The 19,994-nt window shown below is 32.2% G+C and overlaps 1 protein-coding gene across 3 annotated transcripts in view; it reads right to left on the reverse strand.

Annotated features, from left to right (window-relative positions):
* Window positions 1–19,994, reverse strand: part of LOC129944101 (uncharacterized) — a 207,862-nt gene that overhangs the window by 158,306 nt on the left and 29,562 nt on the right. For 2 of the 3 annotated variants that reach the window (XM_056053289.1, XM_056053291.1), the window contains exon 2: window positions 9,978–10,012. The gene's annotated coding sequence lies outside the window, so the exon portion shown is untranslated. Of the gene's footprint in view, window positions 1–8,629; window positions 8,649–9,977; window positions 10,013–19,994 lie in introns of those variants that run through there. The other variant, XM_056053290.1, reaches the window with a different exon arrangement.

A 19,994-nucleotide genomic window follows, 5' to 3' on the forward strand; every position in this document is an offset into this window, starting at 1 on the left:
AGCAACAAATCAAATAATAATTATTTATAGATTGCATGTATATGTATAAAGCACTTTCCAAAAGACTATATTTAAACTAAAATAATGACCTAATTGTGCGCATTGTACATCACTTAAGACGTCACCTTCACCTATGTGTACTGTACATTATATAATTGGGTCAGAATCAAAATTATAATTGAATCCTTAAGGAAGGAGCTTTTATATAAAGGCATGTTTTCATGTGAATTTTCGGGAAGTTAATTGCATTGACTGATGTAGGTCCTTAGGTAAACCCTTAAAGCAAAGTGTTATGAAACTCGAAACCATGCCATTAATGCAGTCCGTAGTAATAATCCATAATATTGATCGATGAATGACTTCAATTAACCTAAATTCCCTTTAAATGTATTCCTCGATCTGATGATAACAAAACCGGGAAAAAGGGCTTCAACAGCCAACAACGACGATGACGATGTCGGTAGTGGTTGGGTAAAAAATGTTGTTTTTTCTTCTTTTTTTAACCTAACCTAACCATGCGAGGAATTCAATGGAATTTATGCAACTCACAAGCTTGCTGTAGTCCATCAGGGATACGTCAAGAAAAGGATGTATTCATTTTCTTTTTGTTTTTAGTTAGTGAAAATGCAGGTTTTTTAGTATATTTAAAGGACTTTGCAATCATATCTTTGTATGTTTTGGAAGGAATGAAGATTAAATGTTGATCTACCTTTTAAAGCATAGTTTCAAAACCTCATTACTTTTCAAAAACCTGACCAATCATTATTTTGTTTGTTAGCCCTTATTTCATTTCATTTGAAATAAAAAACAATATATAATATCAAAACTTACTGAAATCCTTCTGCTTGAAGAAGGAAAGATAAGACAAAAGAACCCCCAAAGGGAATCTATTCACAATGATGACTCTTTATCTTCTTTCTTCATTAATCCATTTTCCTACAGTTTATAAGTAAATTTGAGAATTGCATAAGAAAGAAAGGAAATAAAAGGAAAGGACTTTTATTGTTCAAAATTACATAATTGATGATTCCTTCCTTAGTGGTTTTGTGTTGAAAACAATGTCGGAGGTTAACAAAGAGCTATGGACTTTAGAATGCAATTTTTAAAGGGAAATAAATGGAACCAATTCTTATATTTTGTCCTTAAACCTAAGTAAAAAATAATTTAATGTGATTTTATTTAGAAACTTTAGGTTTGTGGAACGAAATTTAAAAGTTGATAAATTTCGATATTACCCATTTTCCAGGGCCTATGGCGACTTAAAATTCTTGACCATAACTGTTTGTGAGTGATTCCAAGCATTTTCATTTCTATTTCAATGGCTCAAGGATTAATCTTGTAGGATTTGTTTATTTGTCGCGAGTTGTATCAGTGAAGCTAAATCAAAGCTATTTTCTTCTTGCAAATTTGCTATTTCGAAATATCAAGCAACTGATTATTTCACTAATTAACATCACGATCTTCTATTTTAAATTTAATTTGTAAATTTAGTGTTTAATCAAACTGAGATTTCACTTATGAATTAATAGCATGCCAAACAAAAGTATTGTAGATGTACAGCAATTGGTTATTCAAATTAACTAATTAATGATGCTAATATCGTGCCTTAAATTTTGGCAGAAACTTTAAATTTTCCAACAATTTTCTTCGATAGGAAAAATTAGGGTATTGCTTGATTGCTTGAAATTTTTATTTTAAAATCCAATATGAAAGAAATAATGGATAAAGGAAAAATGTGTACTTTTGTTTTCACTTCACAATGATAACTAATCGAAAATTCAAACATGTCGAAGAAGTCAAATTTTCGTTTGTTTTTTGATCCTGATTGATTGTTAAACTATTAATTTAGTTTTTGCATACAATAAATAATTCTACATAATCTGCAAGAAATGTAAATGTTTTCGAAATTTATCAAAAAAATTGTTTTTTGGGTAAAAGTTTATTACGGTGTTGTTTTTCATATGACTTCAAATAAATATGCCTAAGCTATGTCTTAATTTCTTTATTTCGAACTATCTAATAACCCTTTATCGTTAAAACTCTCCCACTAATGTCAAATGTTAATATTTGAAAAATAATTCCAACCAATATTTGGAAATATCATCTAAAAAGTGAGAAGCTCTTCAAATATGCAAATTCGTTACACATTTAACTCCATATCAAGTCGAAAGAACACAAAGGCAGGCCAATTTCATCCCAATTGATGATATCATTTCCTGCGTAGGTAACACGAATAAGTGAAGACTGCATAGACGCCATCATCTAATTGCATCGCAATAAACCAGGCAATAAGCACCAACAGCAGTCAAAGGTAGAAGCAACACCGACAAAGTAATTAATTTCCCACCTATCATCCTCATCATCACATCCACTCGTAGTCACTCATAGGTTTGAAAATGGTATAAATATAGAATCCGAATTGGAATCTAAATACAAATACGAATTTGAATCAATCAATTGATTGAGATTCAAACAGCAATCAAAGTCGATGCTAATCGAAATGGAAAACGAAAATGAAAACCTGGAGTCTCGTCGAAGCAGTGGGTTCTCCTCTTCCCATATACCTCTCTGATCCGACCAATGTAATTGTTGGAGTGATGAATTTTTCAACACCCTCTTCCAAATTCAATTATGCAATTTGATTGTACCTTGTGTGATGTGCATTCGATTTACATTCAGATTGCATTTGGCTTGCATTGCAATGCAGCAGCAGTGACACTCTGAAGCACAAACAGTGTCGATGACGATGAAGCCGTGTTTATGGTGAGGAGGATGATCATAAAAATAAAGTTGCTGGGAACTAGGAACAACAACGACGACAGTAAAGAAGACGAGGACGACAACGACGCCAACCATGACACGCGTGCGTTCAATAAACAATAAATACAGAGTTGCCATGGTTCTTGAGAATTTTTCAAAAGAATTTAAAAGAAATAAGAACCGATGATACCAACAGTAGAGTGTAAATCACATCAAAGAAGTAATTTTAATGGATGCAATTGTGACTCTTCAATAGCTTGACGTTTATCTTCTCGATGTATACTGTAATTTTGAATATTGACGCAACCATTTAAACAGCAATGGCCTTTATCATCAAATATCAAAAATTGGACGAAAGGCTTTATGAACACTTTTGACAACTTGGAAGCGTTGTTCTTCTTGTGTTAAATGATTTAGGATTCATTGTCAAAACTTACTTAACAGAACTGTCAATACAATTTACAACTGTCAAACCATACAAATTTATCGAATTCAACCTTTATTAGTTTTGAAATAAGAGTTTTAACAATTAAGTTTGACTAATTTGATTCTGTGTTCCTGCGTTAGAAAAATGTTTCTTGACTAAAGAGGACACTGTTCTCTTAAAAGTTCTAGAAATTCTGTGCATTTCTATTGTGTAAAAAAACCAAGAAACCTTGGCAACCATAAGCCCAGCTGGTTGCACATGAACATGTTTAGAATTTACATGAAGCACAAAGTACTTGAACCCGTTGCCACTGTGTACGTTCGTAATATAAAAAGACCAGTACGAAGATGATTTGTGTAAACTTTTGTATTCTTGCAATTTATTTCTTCTTTTTATTGAAAAACCAAATCAACAGGTGTACATCAGCAGATTCTGTTGCATTGTGAATAGACCTACCTTCCCACTTAACTTAACTTAAAAATATGATGAATTTCTATAACTACTTCCTATATTGCGTATGTTTGACATCAAGCATATGCCATCTTTGGAGTTTCAGGAAGGAAGACAAGGAAACCAATTTAATCATATTCTGTTGTGTCAATCTGATAGTTAGTCATTGTTTTGATTCAACTCGATTTGATTTGGATTCGTATTAAAACACATTTGGAAAACATAACTTAACCATAGCCAATGTTAAGGCAGCTCAAGGAACCATAAACTGTTTCTAATTTCATTGTCAATACGTCTCGGAATCTATGTTAGAATGAAGTTTACCTTTTTGAGTACATGTTGTTGTGTTTATTCTTACCTCATCAGTTTCACTTGTAAACAAACTTAAATCAAAGCAAAGTTCTAAAGGTATCAACCTACAGTGAAAAATTGAACTCTGTTTTTTAGTTCAAACTCAGTTTGAATTTTGTGTTTGTGGTTTATTTTATTTTAATTTTGAGTTGTCATACTGACACAGTTCTATGCTTTGATATGACATGAATGACAGTGACAGTGATGCAGTAATTCAATATACACGAACGTTGTTTTGCCTATCGAAGCAGTTAAATTTTTCGTAATGCACTTTTATTCTAAAAACGAACAATTTTCAACGGAAGACTAACACGTTTAGGTGCTTGGGAAACAAAAACATTGGATTCACTACACTGTAAGGTATAACAACCGATAAAGGGTTAAATAGGTCATATGCAAATGTTTTTTGAAAAAAAGTAGAGCACAGTCGATGCGATGTGTGTTTGACGACGATTTGACAAGAAGAGTTATAATAGAGGTTGAACATTTAGGTTTTTGCATATGGAACTTTCAATAACCTGAGTGTATGTATAGTGGAAAAGTGAAGACATTTAATGAGGGAGTGATATGAAATTAGTTATGCGATAGCGAGCGAGACATCATGGGGGCGAAAAAGTATATTATTCTCTCAGTTTTCTTACTGCATAATAATTTATTATCATTGGCAACTTAAATACTCATTCTGCCATTTCACTGTTTATTTATTTTTACAAAAAGTAGGAAATTCATTTCAATTTGATGTTTTTAAACGTAGCTCAAAAATACATAAGGAATGTTGTTTTTTTTCTCAATTGGCAGTTTAGTTTTAAAAGTGTGTTCTGTGGCGTATACTTACTTTTTTGATTTTTGTTTACACTACAGAATGAATTTTGTGTAAATCTTAAACAGATCTGATAGTTTCCGCAATCTGTAGTCAATGAAGTTTTTGGAAATATTTTGACAAAAAAACGTAAACTATCAAAAAGTTTCCTCTGTTTATCCTTGAAAGTGTTCAATTGTCATGAAACTAATAATACGGTTTCATTAAATTACTACGAATCTCTTTTTTGAATTAAAATCATAAATTAATTTATATGAAAAGTCTTTGAGATCTCATAAATTTTCATATAATCTTTGCTGAGGATTGAGAAGTTCATAATATTATAGATTTAATTTATTAGATCTTTTGTGTGGTAGCTCATTTACTTGAAGTGCACTTATTTTGTAATTGAGGGGGATTATGTGTTTAGGGTAGGAATAAATCATAAATGTTGAAATAATTTAAATATGATTGGATTGAAATATGAGAAGAAAAAACATAGGAATTATCAATGTGCGTAAGTATCTTGTGATTGACTTATTTATAAATAACTTGAATGAAGTGTATGTTTATTTTGTTGCTAAATAAAAACAAAAACTAAGTTTTACTTTATAAGAATGACAAAAAAAAAATTAATTTAATACAATGTTTTATGAACCACATTAGTGTAAGCCTCATAGAACTGGTCAATTCAAATCTTAAGTGTAAACGGCAAAACTTTTTTAACGGTTAAGAAAAATGTTTAAATGCATTTTAAGTAAGTTGTATTGTTAAAAATAATAAAAAAGAGGCTGGAATGCGACCCACACTGATAAGTTCCCATCCTGTCTGTCCATTTTTGTCTTTTTTAAAAGTTTGTAGCTTTTCGTGTTGGGTTCAAAAAGTTGCCAGTTAAATTATTCTTAAAAATTTTAAAATTACCGACAATATTTTTCATATAAAGAAATAGTTTAGTTTGAAAATCTAGTTTTGCTAAATAGAGTTTTAGTCGAAAACAAATTTTTTCCAATGTTAGTAGCATTTCTTAATTTCTTACAAATTGGATGAATGAAATTAATTTTAGAGGTATCAAGAACCGAACATCAATTTTTACCAAATTTGCATATTATTTATTGTAGTTTTTTTTGTTATGAAAAAAACGGACTGTTACGTTTTTATAAAAAAAACCTACTGAATATCGAAAACAATATTTTCTGTTAAATAAAAAAGTTCGAAGACAATATTTTTAATTTTTGAAAAGATTTTTGAGTCGAAAGTAATTTTTAACTAACTTTTATTATTGTTTTTTTTTTTTTTTTGTAAAAAACTGTCAATTATATTTGTTTTAAATATTACTGAATGTTGATGACAATATTTTTTAAAAGAAAAAAGTAGTTTAAAGCCGATATCTTAAAGTTTTGTAAAGAGAGTTGAGCCGAAAAGCAATTTTTACCAACTTTTGTTAAATTTTATTTTGTGTAAGAAAACTATCAATTCGATTTATCTCAAAATGTTTGTGAATGTTGAAAACAGTATTTCTTATAAGTTAAAATTAATTAAAACCATAATCTCAAATTTTTGAATAGATATTCAAATTCTTACCAACTTTGAGTAATGTTTGTTTCAGGTTTTAATTTTGTATAAATAAAAAACTGTCAATTCCATTTTTCTCAAAATGTTAAAAACGTTATTTTTCGTTGCACAAAATTGTTTTGGAGATAAAATCATTTTGTATTCGTAAAGTTTTCGAGGTGACAGATTTTTTTTTTCATTTTTTTTGATTTATAGAAAACCCTTAATTTGTTTCGAAAAATATGTATTTTAGTATCACATTACAATATATTATATAAAATTTAATTCAAGTCTCAAGCGTTTTTGATTCGTAAGATATTTATGGTTAACCAAAATGTTCTTAAACTGCTATGGTAAATAAAACACCCACGGAATTTTCTTGAAAGCCCTTTCTGCATCTTTCTGTCTTATTTTCTTTGTAACACAATTTATTTGAAGTCTTTATCTCCTCTGGTTCTTGAGCTATGAACGGCAAAAAAAGGCCGATTGTACGTACACACGCACGGATGCACAGACATCTTTCTAAAAGTCATTTATTTCGACTCTAGGGACCTTGAAACGTCTAAAAATGTCAAAATGTTCAATTTGACAAATTGAAACCATTACAATTACTTCCTATGAGAAGTTAATAAGATGGCGCAACGGAGAACTCAGTTCGAGTCATTTCAGCGATGGAGGGGACCTACATTTCTCAATATCGAATCCGAGTGGCAAAATTGAGAAAGCACTTTTCTTGACAAGATTTAACCATTGAAGATTAGCCAATACCCCCCTCCCCCTGAAGACAGCACACGTGAAACAAAAACATAAGGTGGTACAGACAGGAATTGAAACTTAAATCTCTAGATGATGACAGCACTACGCACTAACCATCACACCAACGCTTTTAAACGACTATGTCGTCTTTGTTCCTCTAAAGAGTCGATTCAAATGTTTTTGATTTTTTGAAGCAATTCATTTGAATTTCTTTGAAAGAGCCATATACGTATTTCTAAATGTCTTCAAACGTTTAGTTTATGATAGAAAAGGTTATAGTTAATATCTTTCTTTGTTCTCAAGATACTTCAGTCGAAACCCTTTTTCATTAGTTTTTACTTGATTTTGTAGGTTTATTTTAACTCAATTGGATTTATCTTTAAAAAAATATTGCGATTAAAAATTAATAATAATATTTTGAATATACTTTTATTTCAATAACTATTTCTATACGAAAGTTATAATTGTTTATATTTATATTTTTTAAAATACACTTTCAATTAAATTTTTTGTAGAAATGTATAATGTATGTTAAAAACTTGAAGCCCTTCAATTATATAAATCAATTTTTACAAACTTAATCTAGTATTTTTTTTAGAAATTTACATCGATTTTAATAAAAAAAATTAACATATGACAAAAACTTTATATTAAAGGTGACCAATTCATTTTTCTAAATTGAATGTTATTTATAAAACAACACTAAGTTGATTTTTTACGAATTTATACCAATTTGGTATCAGGGCACAATATATTTACATTTATTGTAAAATTGGTTCTAGCGATTTGTATTTTCAACCAAATTCATCACTTTTTTTAAATTGAAAACATTAAAAAACTAATAAACTGATTTACTCAAGACAAATTGTGCACATCTTGATATCTTTGCTTATTGTTGAGATATTGGAAAAGAAAAAAGGTATTTAGAACCTACTTCTCCCTAAAAACTTATGATTTCGATTTTAGGGACCTTGAAACGCTAAGACATTTCAACAGATCCAATTCGAAAAATCTGGGAATGTTTAAAACTATTTAAAAATATTTAGTCCCCTAAATTTGTATTTTTTCTTTAATTTTACGCCAGTGAGCTCAAACCAAACTTCTGAGCTTAGTGTAAGAAGAGTGAATTTAATCCTCAAAAAGTAATCTCACACTCTAAACTTATTTCGGTTATCAGATTTTATATAATAAGCGATATTCTTTTCTATAATAAACCTTAAAGTTGTTTAAAAAAGCAAATGAATACACTAAGTGGTTTTAAATATTTATTTCTCAAATTTTCTAAAAATTTAATCGGCAATAAAAAAGTTTGATCAAATTACAAAATGAATTATTTAACTTTAAAAGCTTCTTCATAATCTGCAACACAGAAATACAATTTTGTGCACGATACTTTTTTTATCTACGTATCAAAAAAATATCATAAATCAAAAATAAAACAAAAAGATCAAGATTTCCATCACTTACGACAGAATTTTTATGTAACAGAAAAAATCAGCAACTATCGCTAAGTCTGCAAACCTTTTTCCACGTACCTTCCACTTTAACTGCTTTAAGACAGCCTACCGCAACAAATTAGCCACGACTCGACTGCTGAATGAAGCTGGAATGGAATAGAGGTTACATCAAGCTAATGAGTGTGAAATTGCTGATGCCTTAACTAACTGCGCTATCTATGGAATGGAGAATGGAGCACAGTTGAACTATTTTTTGAACCAAATTGTTAAGATTGTTTTTTGTGTGTGTCTCTCTTACCAACAATAACACGACAACCAAAAAGACTCACAACCACCCATAATACTAATTAGATAGGTAGACAAAAAAGATACCTATACACCCAACCTATCTATATCTATCTATGCCTTAAAAATGGTGAGTATCTTTTTCATTTGTTTGATCTGCTGTTAGACAATTTGTAAGATATACCAATTGGATTATGTTTTTCTTTTATTTTTGTTGCTATTGTTTCTTAGTCATTCGGCGTATTTGCGGAATTTTAATAATATCTGCTACAAGAAGCTCGCCTCGTTTAATCGACCACAAGACGTAATTTCACTTTGCCGCAAACCTCCACCACCTTTCTTTATCCCTAACCCCTCTCTGTCTCTTGAGTTGGTTGGGTTAGTTTAAGGCTTTAAAAGAAGACAAAAAGAAATAGCTACCGTTTTATGGTGGCAGAAAAAAGAATAAACTCCAAACCGCTAAAACCGCATAAAGCAAATACGGCAAAAAAGGTGACTCTCCTTGTCCCTACTGAATCTGGATGAAAACCGGGATATAGGAGTAAAATAAAGGAGTCTTTATATCTGCAGTGGCGTTGACAACAACGACGACAGCAGCAGTGTGGTGACGATGATGACAACGACGCGACTTCAACACTTCGGATGGACAGATTCAGAGGAGTCTCCCTCTTTCAGTTTAAAAAATCCACGTATAGTCGTTAATTCCGATTTCTGTGTTAAAAGTTCGTATTCTCTTCTTTTTAATGGGCGGTACGGTGGCGTGCAAAGTGTTATTTCAAAATTGAATGATGTTTTTTATATTTGAGAGTGATGATTGTTCTTATAAGCATCAAAACTGAGAGGAATGAAAAAAGAAATAACTTTCGCATTATTTCAGACAATGAACTGCGAGAAGCTGATGATTACCCTTTTGAAGATCTCCAAAGGAGGTGGAGTCAGTTCTGCTTTTTATTATTTTATGGGTGCGTTTTATGTTTTACAGTGCGAGTACTTAAGAAGAAGATTCAAGTGCACGCATGTTTCAATAAGTTCTGCGAGGATTTTCAAAGAAGATGTATACAAAATAAGACATTTTTACAAGAGGAATCTAGGATTTTAAAGAGCTTTTATATGTAAGAGGTAGACAAGACATCACACTTACCTTTCTTTGATGTTTAGGATCCACACGACTTTTATCTGAAACGAGAAGAAGAAAATTATATTGATATTAACCATTTTCTTAATTTGTTGGCAATTTGTATGTGTTAATGAAAAAACGTTAAATATATGAAGCTTGACTACTTAGATAATAATTAATCATGCAATGGTTAATCACAAGACTTTAAACTGAAGTAAAAACACAATTTTTCGGATTCACAGACTTTTAAAGAGGAACGTATTTAGCTAGTTTTGGTATCTTATTGGGCTAATGTATTTACTCCTGAATTGTATGATTTATATAGTCTCACATCTTGGTTTTGTTATATAGCTTAACGTGTTTTATTAAGCTGATACAAAACAAGTCTATGATTTAACGGTCAAACTGTTTTATCATTTCTGTTTCTGTAAGGTTTGGCAAGTAATCATGAATCGTTTAACCCTTTAAAAAAGCTTTCAAATTATGGAAATTTAGAATGAAAAAACAAAAGAATTGTTGGCTTAGTATAAAGCAAAAAATCAATTTTACCATTTAAATTATTGGAGCTAATTTTTGTTTGATTGGCTTCGTCAATAAGCAAATATTCTTAAGTCAGTAACAAACTTACACAAGACTGTTGGATAGTGTTCAAAGAAGAGCTTGAAAATGATTAGTGACAATGACATCATTAACTCAATTAAGTTACCCGATAATCTTAGCAAATTTTTCTTGTCCTAACCTTTACTAACGTTATTTTAAAGGTTCGTTCTCTAATGCTAATTGCATTCCTTCCTTACAAAACTTAACCGTAATTCTCGAGCTTCTAGAAAAGGTTCATCAATCCACCAATGCGGTCAGCTATAAAGCACAGAGATTCGTTCTTTAGTTGTACAACACGAATGTAGAATATTCAAGAATTCAAATCAATGTAAACCAACATCTCCTTCTTAACCCCTCTCTCTTTTCCTAATGCCCACACTGAATCTTTGGCATATTTAAGTTATAGAAAACCCTATTTCAAGACTAATCAGAACAATTAAGTCTGACAAAATGTGAATGATTGAATAAGCTAAGTAACGCGTTGGAATAATAACACTGTTGTTAAATTTGGAGGAAAATGATTTATGTTAAAGTTTATGGCTTTAATGTGGATAACGAACCATCCATCTCATTCAGACGTTATTCGAACTTTCTTAAAATAAGACTTAAATCTGCAAAAGTTTATAATATTCCTAAAAATAACTTTATCAGCAGTTTTAACATACCGATGAAAACATTGATTTATTTCTGCCCCAAAATATTAAATCTTGTCTAAGTCTCTTTTCCGAGTATTCTTCTTGTCTTGTGGCCAGCTCATAATTGGGAGGCTAAGTTATTCATTTTTGGGCATTTTGGAAACTTTTTTTAAATGTAATTTTTTTTTTACATTTAAGATTTTAAATAAAAGCAAATTCCATTTTAGTTTCATAAACTTTACTTATTTTTGACCTACATCATTTTTAGGGAATTAGTTCTGCTAAAGTAATGAAAGAATGATTCTGTAAATATCAATGGTCCTTGAAAAGTCTAAAAAGCTAGAATTTAATCTGGAAGTTCAAACTGAGATTAAAACAAGTTTAAAAAATTCAGCTAAAATAAGTGAAAAGTTGAAAAATGTTACCAAAAGTTAACAAATAGGTTACGAGAGATAAGGCAGTATTTGACAATAATTGAAGTTTGACAAATATCCAACGTTCTAATATTTTGTTTTATTTCCTGAGTTTCCTAGAGTCGGAAAAAAATATTCAGTTCGAAACACTTACAACACATGCAAATTTTCAACCTTTTACACCTTTTTTCATATCAACAAAAACTTGTAGCTTAAAAAGATCACATGACATTATGTATATGAACCAACAATTGAATGGAACCCTATAAAAACAAATCCGATTGGCATTATACCTATTTCAAGCTGAAATGGAAGCAAAAACATAATAGCTATAAATTAAATAAAATCGATGTAAAAACAATATTCCACACATGCAATAATCCATATAAACCGTTTGCATGCAAGCATTTGAGCATAAACTTTAAGCTAGTCCAACATTTAATCGTCAATATGTTTCGTTTTTAAACTCGTAGGTATGTGCAAGACTAAATAATCTTTAGGGGTGGTGCGGTAGAAATAACATACTACAAACCGTTTAATCCAATTAACCTAATTATTGGTTTACTGGAATATAAATGAAAGGGGGCGTTAGGTGTCTGTTTGATTTTGTTTTTGAAACATACTCTTTACTGGTAAATTGATTGTTATAATGTGACAAATCAAATTAATCAGACCAAAGAATGTTTAACAAAAAAGAATTTCAAATTAGTACCGGTCTTGAAGATTAAGTCCAAACAAGTCAACAATTCGACCACCTACACGATTAACAGGTCATTTATTAAAGTCACTCCTGGATGGTTTACTTTTTCAATGGAAGAGAGAACACGTCAGTAATTTGTTAAATTGTAATCTTGACATCCGTGATATTGCGGGGCATTGTCAACTCGATCAGATTAACGACGACGAGTTGAAGAAGTTTTGAAAGATGTGTTGGCGACCATCAAAGCCGAAAGAGATTTATTCAAAAGACTTTAAGTGGAATAACTCAATAAATCCTTAAATGTACCGCAGTCCTGACAAATGAAGCATTAACAGTGACTCCTTTTAGTACCCATGGGAAATGATGTTTAACGTGCAACAAAGTAACATTCAAAGCTGACGACAGTCCACACGACATATTGCTTCGAGAGTTGGAGTCTTTGACGACGACGTCTCACGTCGATATGCATTTTAAATGCCAAGTTAAAGTGTCTCATTCGACGTTCGCTATTATATTAAACAATAAACAAATAAATTACTTCGAATAGACAAGATCCTAATTTATGAAACGAACGATGAAAGTGAAAGTATATATTGTGCGGTGAAATAAAAATATACAAATCTCAAAAAAAAAAACAGAAGAGGAGACTCTTCGTCCTAAGTACATTCATTATTTTTTTAAAGAAACTTTAAGGTACTCATCAAATTGGAATGGATTGTTGGAAATTAAGGTGGAAAATGTTACATAATTTTTCAACAAGACTTTCTGAACTTTATGATACCTTTGGTTAGTAATTTTCAAAGCAATTTGTAATCGAGATGCAAAAATAATGTTTGCTAATTATACAGTGTGTCTTTTTCTTTTTTGCCACTTATGCGTCATAAATATTGGAAGTTTATTAATGACGGAAATTCATCGTCAATGATAATTTAGTCTCATAGATGAAGCTTCATTTGCTCTTTTCTTTCTCAAAAAACTAAACAATGTTTTACTACTGAAAATTTGAATTGTGGACTATCGGTAATTTTTCAACTTTAAATAGTTTTTGAACCTCAAACAAACCCTCGACAATTGTGCTATAAGACTTTTTGCAAAAGTAAAAAAAAATCAAACAACTTTTAAAAATGTTTCTGGAAAAAAAAAAAACAATTTTTCTTATTTTATATTTTTTTTTACTAAACTCTTTGGGTTTTATTCTTTAAAATGTCAAAATTTGTGACTAATTTTATAAAACATTCACAAGAAGACATTAAAGAAGATTTTTTTTTCTAAAAAATACCAAAAATTCTGTAAATGTTTCTTTGAAAAAAAATTCTGAAGAACTTTCTTATTTTTGACTTTTTCGACTAATTTGTCGATCTTCTTCATTTAAAACACCAACATTTCTGGCTGAAATGTTTTTTATCCAATTCAATCCAAAAAGAATTTCTAGCGAGCTCCGAATATTTTTTGTATATTTTGAGTTCTTGATTCTATTTGATTCACTGCTTTTTTGAGAGTGTCTAATTTCAATTGATATTTGATAAATATTTAAATCTGTACTTCAAAAATTTTTATTTGAAAGTTTTTAGAAAAACTTTTCATTATCTCTCCTTTTATTTTTTAACAGCTTTTACCCGAGTGTCAATTTTTATAAGATACTTGACAATTTGGTCTTCTAAAAAATTTTTGTTCAAAGTCTTGTCTGGAATATTTTCTACTATCTATGCTATTGGCAATTAACATCTAGGATGTTAATTAGGCTTTGAAACTTATCAATTATCAATTTATACTTTGACACACTTAATATAGCTGTCAGTCTTTTAGCGACTTGACAAAAAATATGCTTAAAATATTGAGACAGGTACTTTTTATATTTTTTGCATTTTGTTTGTGTGTTAAGATCTTTTTTGAAAAATAATTGAGCGTTGAGGTATTATGGCCAGGTGTTCAAGTTTCTTCTTTTTTTTCAACTTACTTTTAGCGTGCTAATAAACGGTGTGCATATAAAATCTCAGAAAGTCATTAAAGTAGAAGTTAGCAACAATTTATAAAATCTCTCCCACGCTTACTTAACGCAATAAAAAAATAAATTAATGTCATACTTTAACGTGAACTTATTACCGTTGCACATAATGTTAAACATAAAAATTCTGTAACGTAACGGCAGCCATTCGTATCAAATTCAACCAACCTTCCTACCCCCTTCTGATCGATATAGACGTATACCTGCTATAGGTTTTGAGGAAGGTACACATCATCAGATCTGAAATTCGAACCATGTCACTGACACTCTATTTGACTGCGTTGCAACATCTCTGGTCTCTGCTGCATTAAATATATTACTACCCTTCCTATCTCTTCTTGTGTCCCTGTGTAGTCAATTGTATACGACGAATTTAAGGCACCTGTGTTGTGTGTACCTATACCTAACGCGGACATCACGCAGATACAGCACTGGACTGTGTAAGAGTCTTGTGTACCTACGAAATGATTAAAAGTCTACAAAGGCATGGCGATCGAGTTCTTAAGTGCTATAGCCACTTCAGTGACACGGTAAGTGTACACATAACGGACAAATTGCGTGCCAATAGGAAAACCTACACGTTTCAAGAAATTACTTGGTGGTATAAGCTGCAGGAAGACCAACAACGCTACGACGACGACGACTACTACGCGAGTGTAGTACCTACCTTGTACCTACAATGAAAGCAAAAGCCAGCTTAAAACAGAAGGTATTGAAGTTTGGAGGCGCAGACTAGATGTAGTGAGTGGAGATGTAGACTGGAACTGGAGACGGACATAGACGCGTTGAGTTTGAGTTAACGCGCGTCTTATAGCCATCAAGACAAGGAAATGCATTTTCCCGAACAAAAAGTCCAACAAAAGAATAAAATCAACTCAATGATGATGACTTGAAGAGGAGGTATGCAATGAAACCATGCGTCGTAGTTGGTTGAAGGAGAAAGCGGAAAAGAAATGTCACCGTAATCGGGCAGAAGTATTGACAAACGTCAAATGTATGAAAACTGTGCGTCGTCGTCTCGTAGGTATACGTAAGCTAGTCTGCGGTTCCTAGGCATTACCAGCCAGGAGCTAACCACCACAGCACCACTGAATGGAGGATTGAAACACAACCACTGCACATCACATCACATTTTAAAGACCCTCATTGGAAAACCGAAGATATAGAAGATGAGATGGCGTTGTAGTCGCATAAGAGAGAAGAACTGTGTATTTATAGTTAATAGGTTTGTTGCAAGATCGGGATGAGTGTAGAGTGTTTGCGTTGATAAATATCTATCTACTTTTTTATTTAAGTTCGTTTTTTACTTCTACAGAAAGCTTAGGTTACGTCAAATAGGTTTTTGTTGTTGTTGTTGTTGGTGAGACAGAAGTGAAAACATTACGATCAGTGATCGATGGATAAGTCAGAATGTTTTCCCCGTTATAGAGTTTATAATATAGACAACTGAATTGATGTGAGTTGTCGTATTTGCTATGAGTATAAGTGAAAAAGAGGGTTGAAATATACCCGAACGTATAGGGGGGTATTACATATTGTGATCTATGTCTATGACGTGTTTCATTAAAACCGAGTCGTATTGGTTTTGGGTTTTTGTTGCACATCCGGGTTCATTTAGAGTGTTTTTGATTAAGTTCGCGTTGTGGTACGTATATTTTAAAATAAGTAGCAATTAAGTTTAACGTAATTTTAACACTTCTTATGAGACACAATAACGTTGGGTAAAAACTTGATATCTACTAAAGTTATATCACAATAATTGATATAGTTTGACTGTCTAGAGAATTCAGACATAAAGACTACCAATTGACTTCTTATTAAGAAACCTTAAATGGAATATTTTCCTGATATTTCTCGAATTAGAACATGATTTCACTAAGCTATTCTTTAATGAAACAGAGCTTGACCAAAATAAACAAATCATAAGACACAGAAGTTTACATGCAAATGTTGTCTTGAAAATGAGTTAACTCAGAAAATTATCTCATCGTCTCCGTTGAAATTAAAGTACCTTTCAAACCCTTCTAACCGCGTATTGGATGGTTTCAAGGAACTGAATTAAATCTGGTGTTCCTCAGGGCTCCGCTTTATCTCCAACTCTTTTTCATAAACGACCTCTAGTCTGCAACTTCTAATCCATTGAATTGTTTCGCTAATGACAGTAACCTCTGCTTTTCGTGTTCGTTTATATAATAACACCCTTGTCCTTCAGATGTGGAATTTCAACAGCAAATTTTAAGTCTGTTGGCCAGAATCCGAAAGAGAGCTTTGAAAATGATAGTCTAAAGAACTGTACTGCCCCAATGATTCATATCTTTCGCTGTCTTACCGAAATTTTACCTAACTATGTTTTTTGAAATATCCAATTTCACTTCCTTCCTTAAAAAATCCAAATTTAATACTTGCATTTTCAGAAATACCAATGAATTAACCCTAGATTTCGATTTTGTTTCAGGCATTGAGATTCTTTATTCAGACGTACCTCAAGAATGTAGTTTTCCTTACCGAACTTGTTTTTTCTTTCAACTTTTAATATTCAAACCTTTCAATCTTACAGCCTTACCTTTTCACGTAACGCTTGCACTGAGCAAGATCCTTAAACAATAAAATCCACAAAATCTTTTAAGACTTCAAATTCTGCAATATCAAAACACAACACCTTGAAACGCCAGATGTAAAACTAGTCTATTCGGTCAAGAACAACATTTAACAATTCAAGTGGGCTTCAGAGCAAAGACACATACAAAAAAAAGAACTTAAAAATCACTTTCAATTTCTCAAAATATCTGATCTTTGATCTCGCATAAAAATGTTTAACCCGTTTTTTGTTTGTGTTTCTTTCATGTTGCCAATAAAATTATTCAATCATTCTGCCCAACAGAGACCAATCTCATTTGTCTCACTTGGTCAACAATTTTCAGTTCAACAATGAATGAATTATTCAAACAAATATAATAAATTTGCCACTGCAACTACTGCACAACTCTATATGCAACATACCATTCCACATCATTGACCAACTTCAAAACTTCAGTAGTTGCATTTTTGCAATAGAATAATTCTTTCGAAATTGTACCTGCGCACTTTGCCAGATCGATTGAAATTATGTTTTTCCTCGCTCTAATATTTTCAATATATTGTATTTTTTCTTAAGTCTCCACAACCATTTGCAGGCCTTCAGAGATAAGACAACAAGCCACCGCACCACGCCAAGCCACGTCAAGCCACTTGCATTATGTGGATTGACTTATTCTTTTCCCTTTCAGCACGGCCCGTATTTTTGCGAACCGGAGGAATTTTGCTTCGAAAAAGAGAACCCGTTCCTTCCTACACTCGCTCAAATAAAGTTACTTGGGGTTGAGGTGCATAGCGCATATCCAATCTATCCAGCCAGCCGCACATATCTTGTATCAGCAGAAAAGCCACTTGAATTCCCCCAGCTTAAGTTGCATAAAGTATATTGTTGTGCAAAATGAAAAGACCCAATTGGACACAAATTTGCATATGAAAAAACCAATGTACCTATATCTCTGGCCCCAGCTCGAAACACGAATACCACACATCGCCGGTTGAGCCGTCAAAGTGAAGCAAAAAATTCGCGTAGGCCGCAAATACCTTTTTTAATACTCCATGACTTCCAGATTGGGGTCCTAAAATTTCAACACCTTAAGCAATATAAAAGCTGATGATGTGGTGCCAGTGGTGATGAAGGTGGAGGTGAAGGAGGAAGAAAAAAATATTTTCCCGACTTTGTACACATAACGCTCTTGTTTCAGCAGATACCAACTCGCACACGTCTCAAACCCTCCAGAACCCGATGCGCTCCAATTAGTATATGAAGTGTCATATCGGTTGCGCAGTCATTTTTTCCCTCGACTTTATGTTTTCAGAAATTAAAAAGTTGCTCCTAGAGTAGCGCTACAGCAGCGGGCTAATTATGAGAAGCCCCTATGTGTAGTAGGGTGCGGTATAATGGGTGTGAGGTACTCTGACACCTCGGCTTACCTAACGGTCAAACTTGGGTGATATTTAATTTCGCGCTAATCATTCAAAAATTAACGTAGTTCGTCTGTTCCAAGGTCTTAATGTCCGCAATCTACACAAAAGATGTCAACACCCTGAGTGATGTGAGTTGTAATAGGAAAGGTTCACATGGTGTCGTATTGAATCAGAGGGCTTAAGCCTCACAAAACACAGGTGTATCTAGATACACGTATATTTGTATATAACTTGTTGATGAATGAGGGTTTCTATATGCTCCGAACCGATCCATAAGTCTAAGCCTAAGCCTTTTGAAGATCAGCTTTAATGTATAGTTGCATGTTACACTTTTGTAGTTTGTGTTTGTTCACTGATGGTTGCTGGCGTTTCCATGCTTAAAGTTTGATTCTAAGATCAAGTTTCATGATGTGAAATATGAAACACTTGATACATGATGTTCTAGATAGAACGGATGTCGTATATCGCTTTTGATACTTTTTGATTTTACAATATTTTTACTCTATTTGGCGTTGGTTTGAGTGCCTTATGGAGCGATGAGCAAACATATGTTTCAAATCTGTTACACACTTTTGTTTTAAACTTTCACAACATGACAACTTGTGTTTGGTGGTACTTAGAAACAAATTAAAGAAGTTTATAATAAAGAAGAAGGTGTGGCTTTTAAGGAAAAATAAAATATGTATATAAAAATATACCATAGATCAAAGCCATCATTATTTTAAATCCTGGACAAATGTACAGAACATTTTAAAAATGATTTTTCGAGCTATTCACTTCAGCTCAAGTTCAGGCAAGTTTTGCTCACATGACAACATTTTTCTTATTATTTAGAAATTTGGAAGCGTGAAATGCTTCCTTAGGGTTCTTTGAACTGCATAATAAGTGAAGTCTATAGTTCGACGTTTCTGTTCAGCAAGATTTGAAAATTTATCATCGAAGGTTTTAAAACGTGGAAATTTACTTTGGAAAAAATCTTATCTTGAAGTTTATAGAGAAATTCGGCCATTTTATTGCCAATAGCAATACTTTTGTCTTGTGTTATTATTTATAGTTCTCAATATCATAAGCTTTAAAAATTCAACCCATAACAAAACTGATGATACTGAAATTTTGTAATATTACTACCTTTTTTAAATTCCATTTTAGTATCAAAAGAAAAAGAACTTCCTCAGAAGAACTTTATTTGAACTTACTTACTTACTTAAGATGGCGCTACAGTTGGGGTAGACCTGGGCCTCAACCAACATGCGTCTCCAGCCAGCTCGTTCCCTTGTTAGCTGTCTTCAGTTTTGCACGCTAAGTTGGTTGAGGTCCTCTCCCACCTGGGTGCGCCACCTGAGTCGCAGTCTTCCTCTACTGAGCCGTACCTCGGGATTGTATTCGAAAACTTTCCGGGCTGGAGCGTTGATGTCCATTCGCTCTTAATCTAAGCCGTTGGACTTAAATTCTGTTAATTAGGTCAGTTTCGCTGTACAACCCGTACAGTTCCTCGTTATATCTTCTCCTCCATTCTCCATCTATGCATACGGGACCAAAAATAACCCGTAGAATTTTTCTATCGAAGCATCCTAAGACGCTCTCATCTTTCTTTGACAGGGTTCAGGCTTCAGCACCATAAATGCATACCGGGATAAAGAATTTTTTATAGATGGTGATTTTAGATGCTCGAGAGAGGACTTTACTACT

The sequence above is a fragment of the Eupeodes corollae genome, chromosome 2, assembly GCF_945859685.1.
Source record: "Eupeodes corollae chromosome 2, idEupCoro1.1, whole genome shotgun sequence".
In the NCBI taxonomy this organism is placed as follows: Eukaryota; Metazoa; Arthropoda; class Insecta; order Diptera; family Syrphidae; genus Eupeodes; species Eupeodes corollae.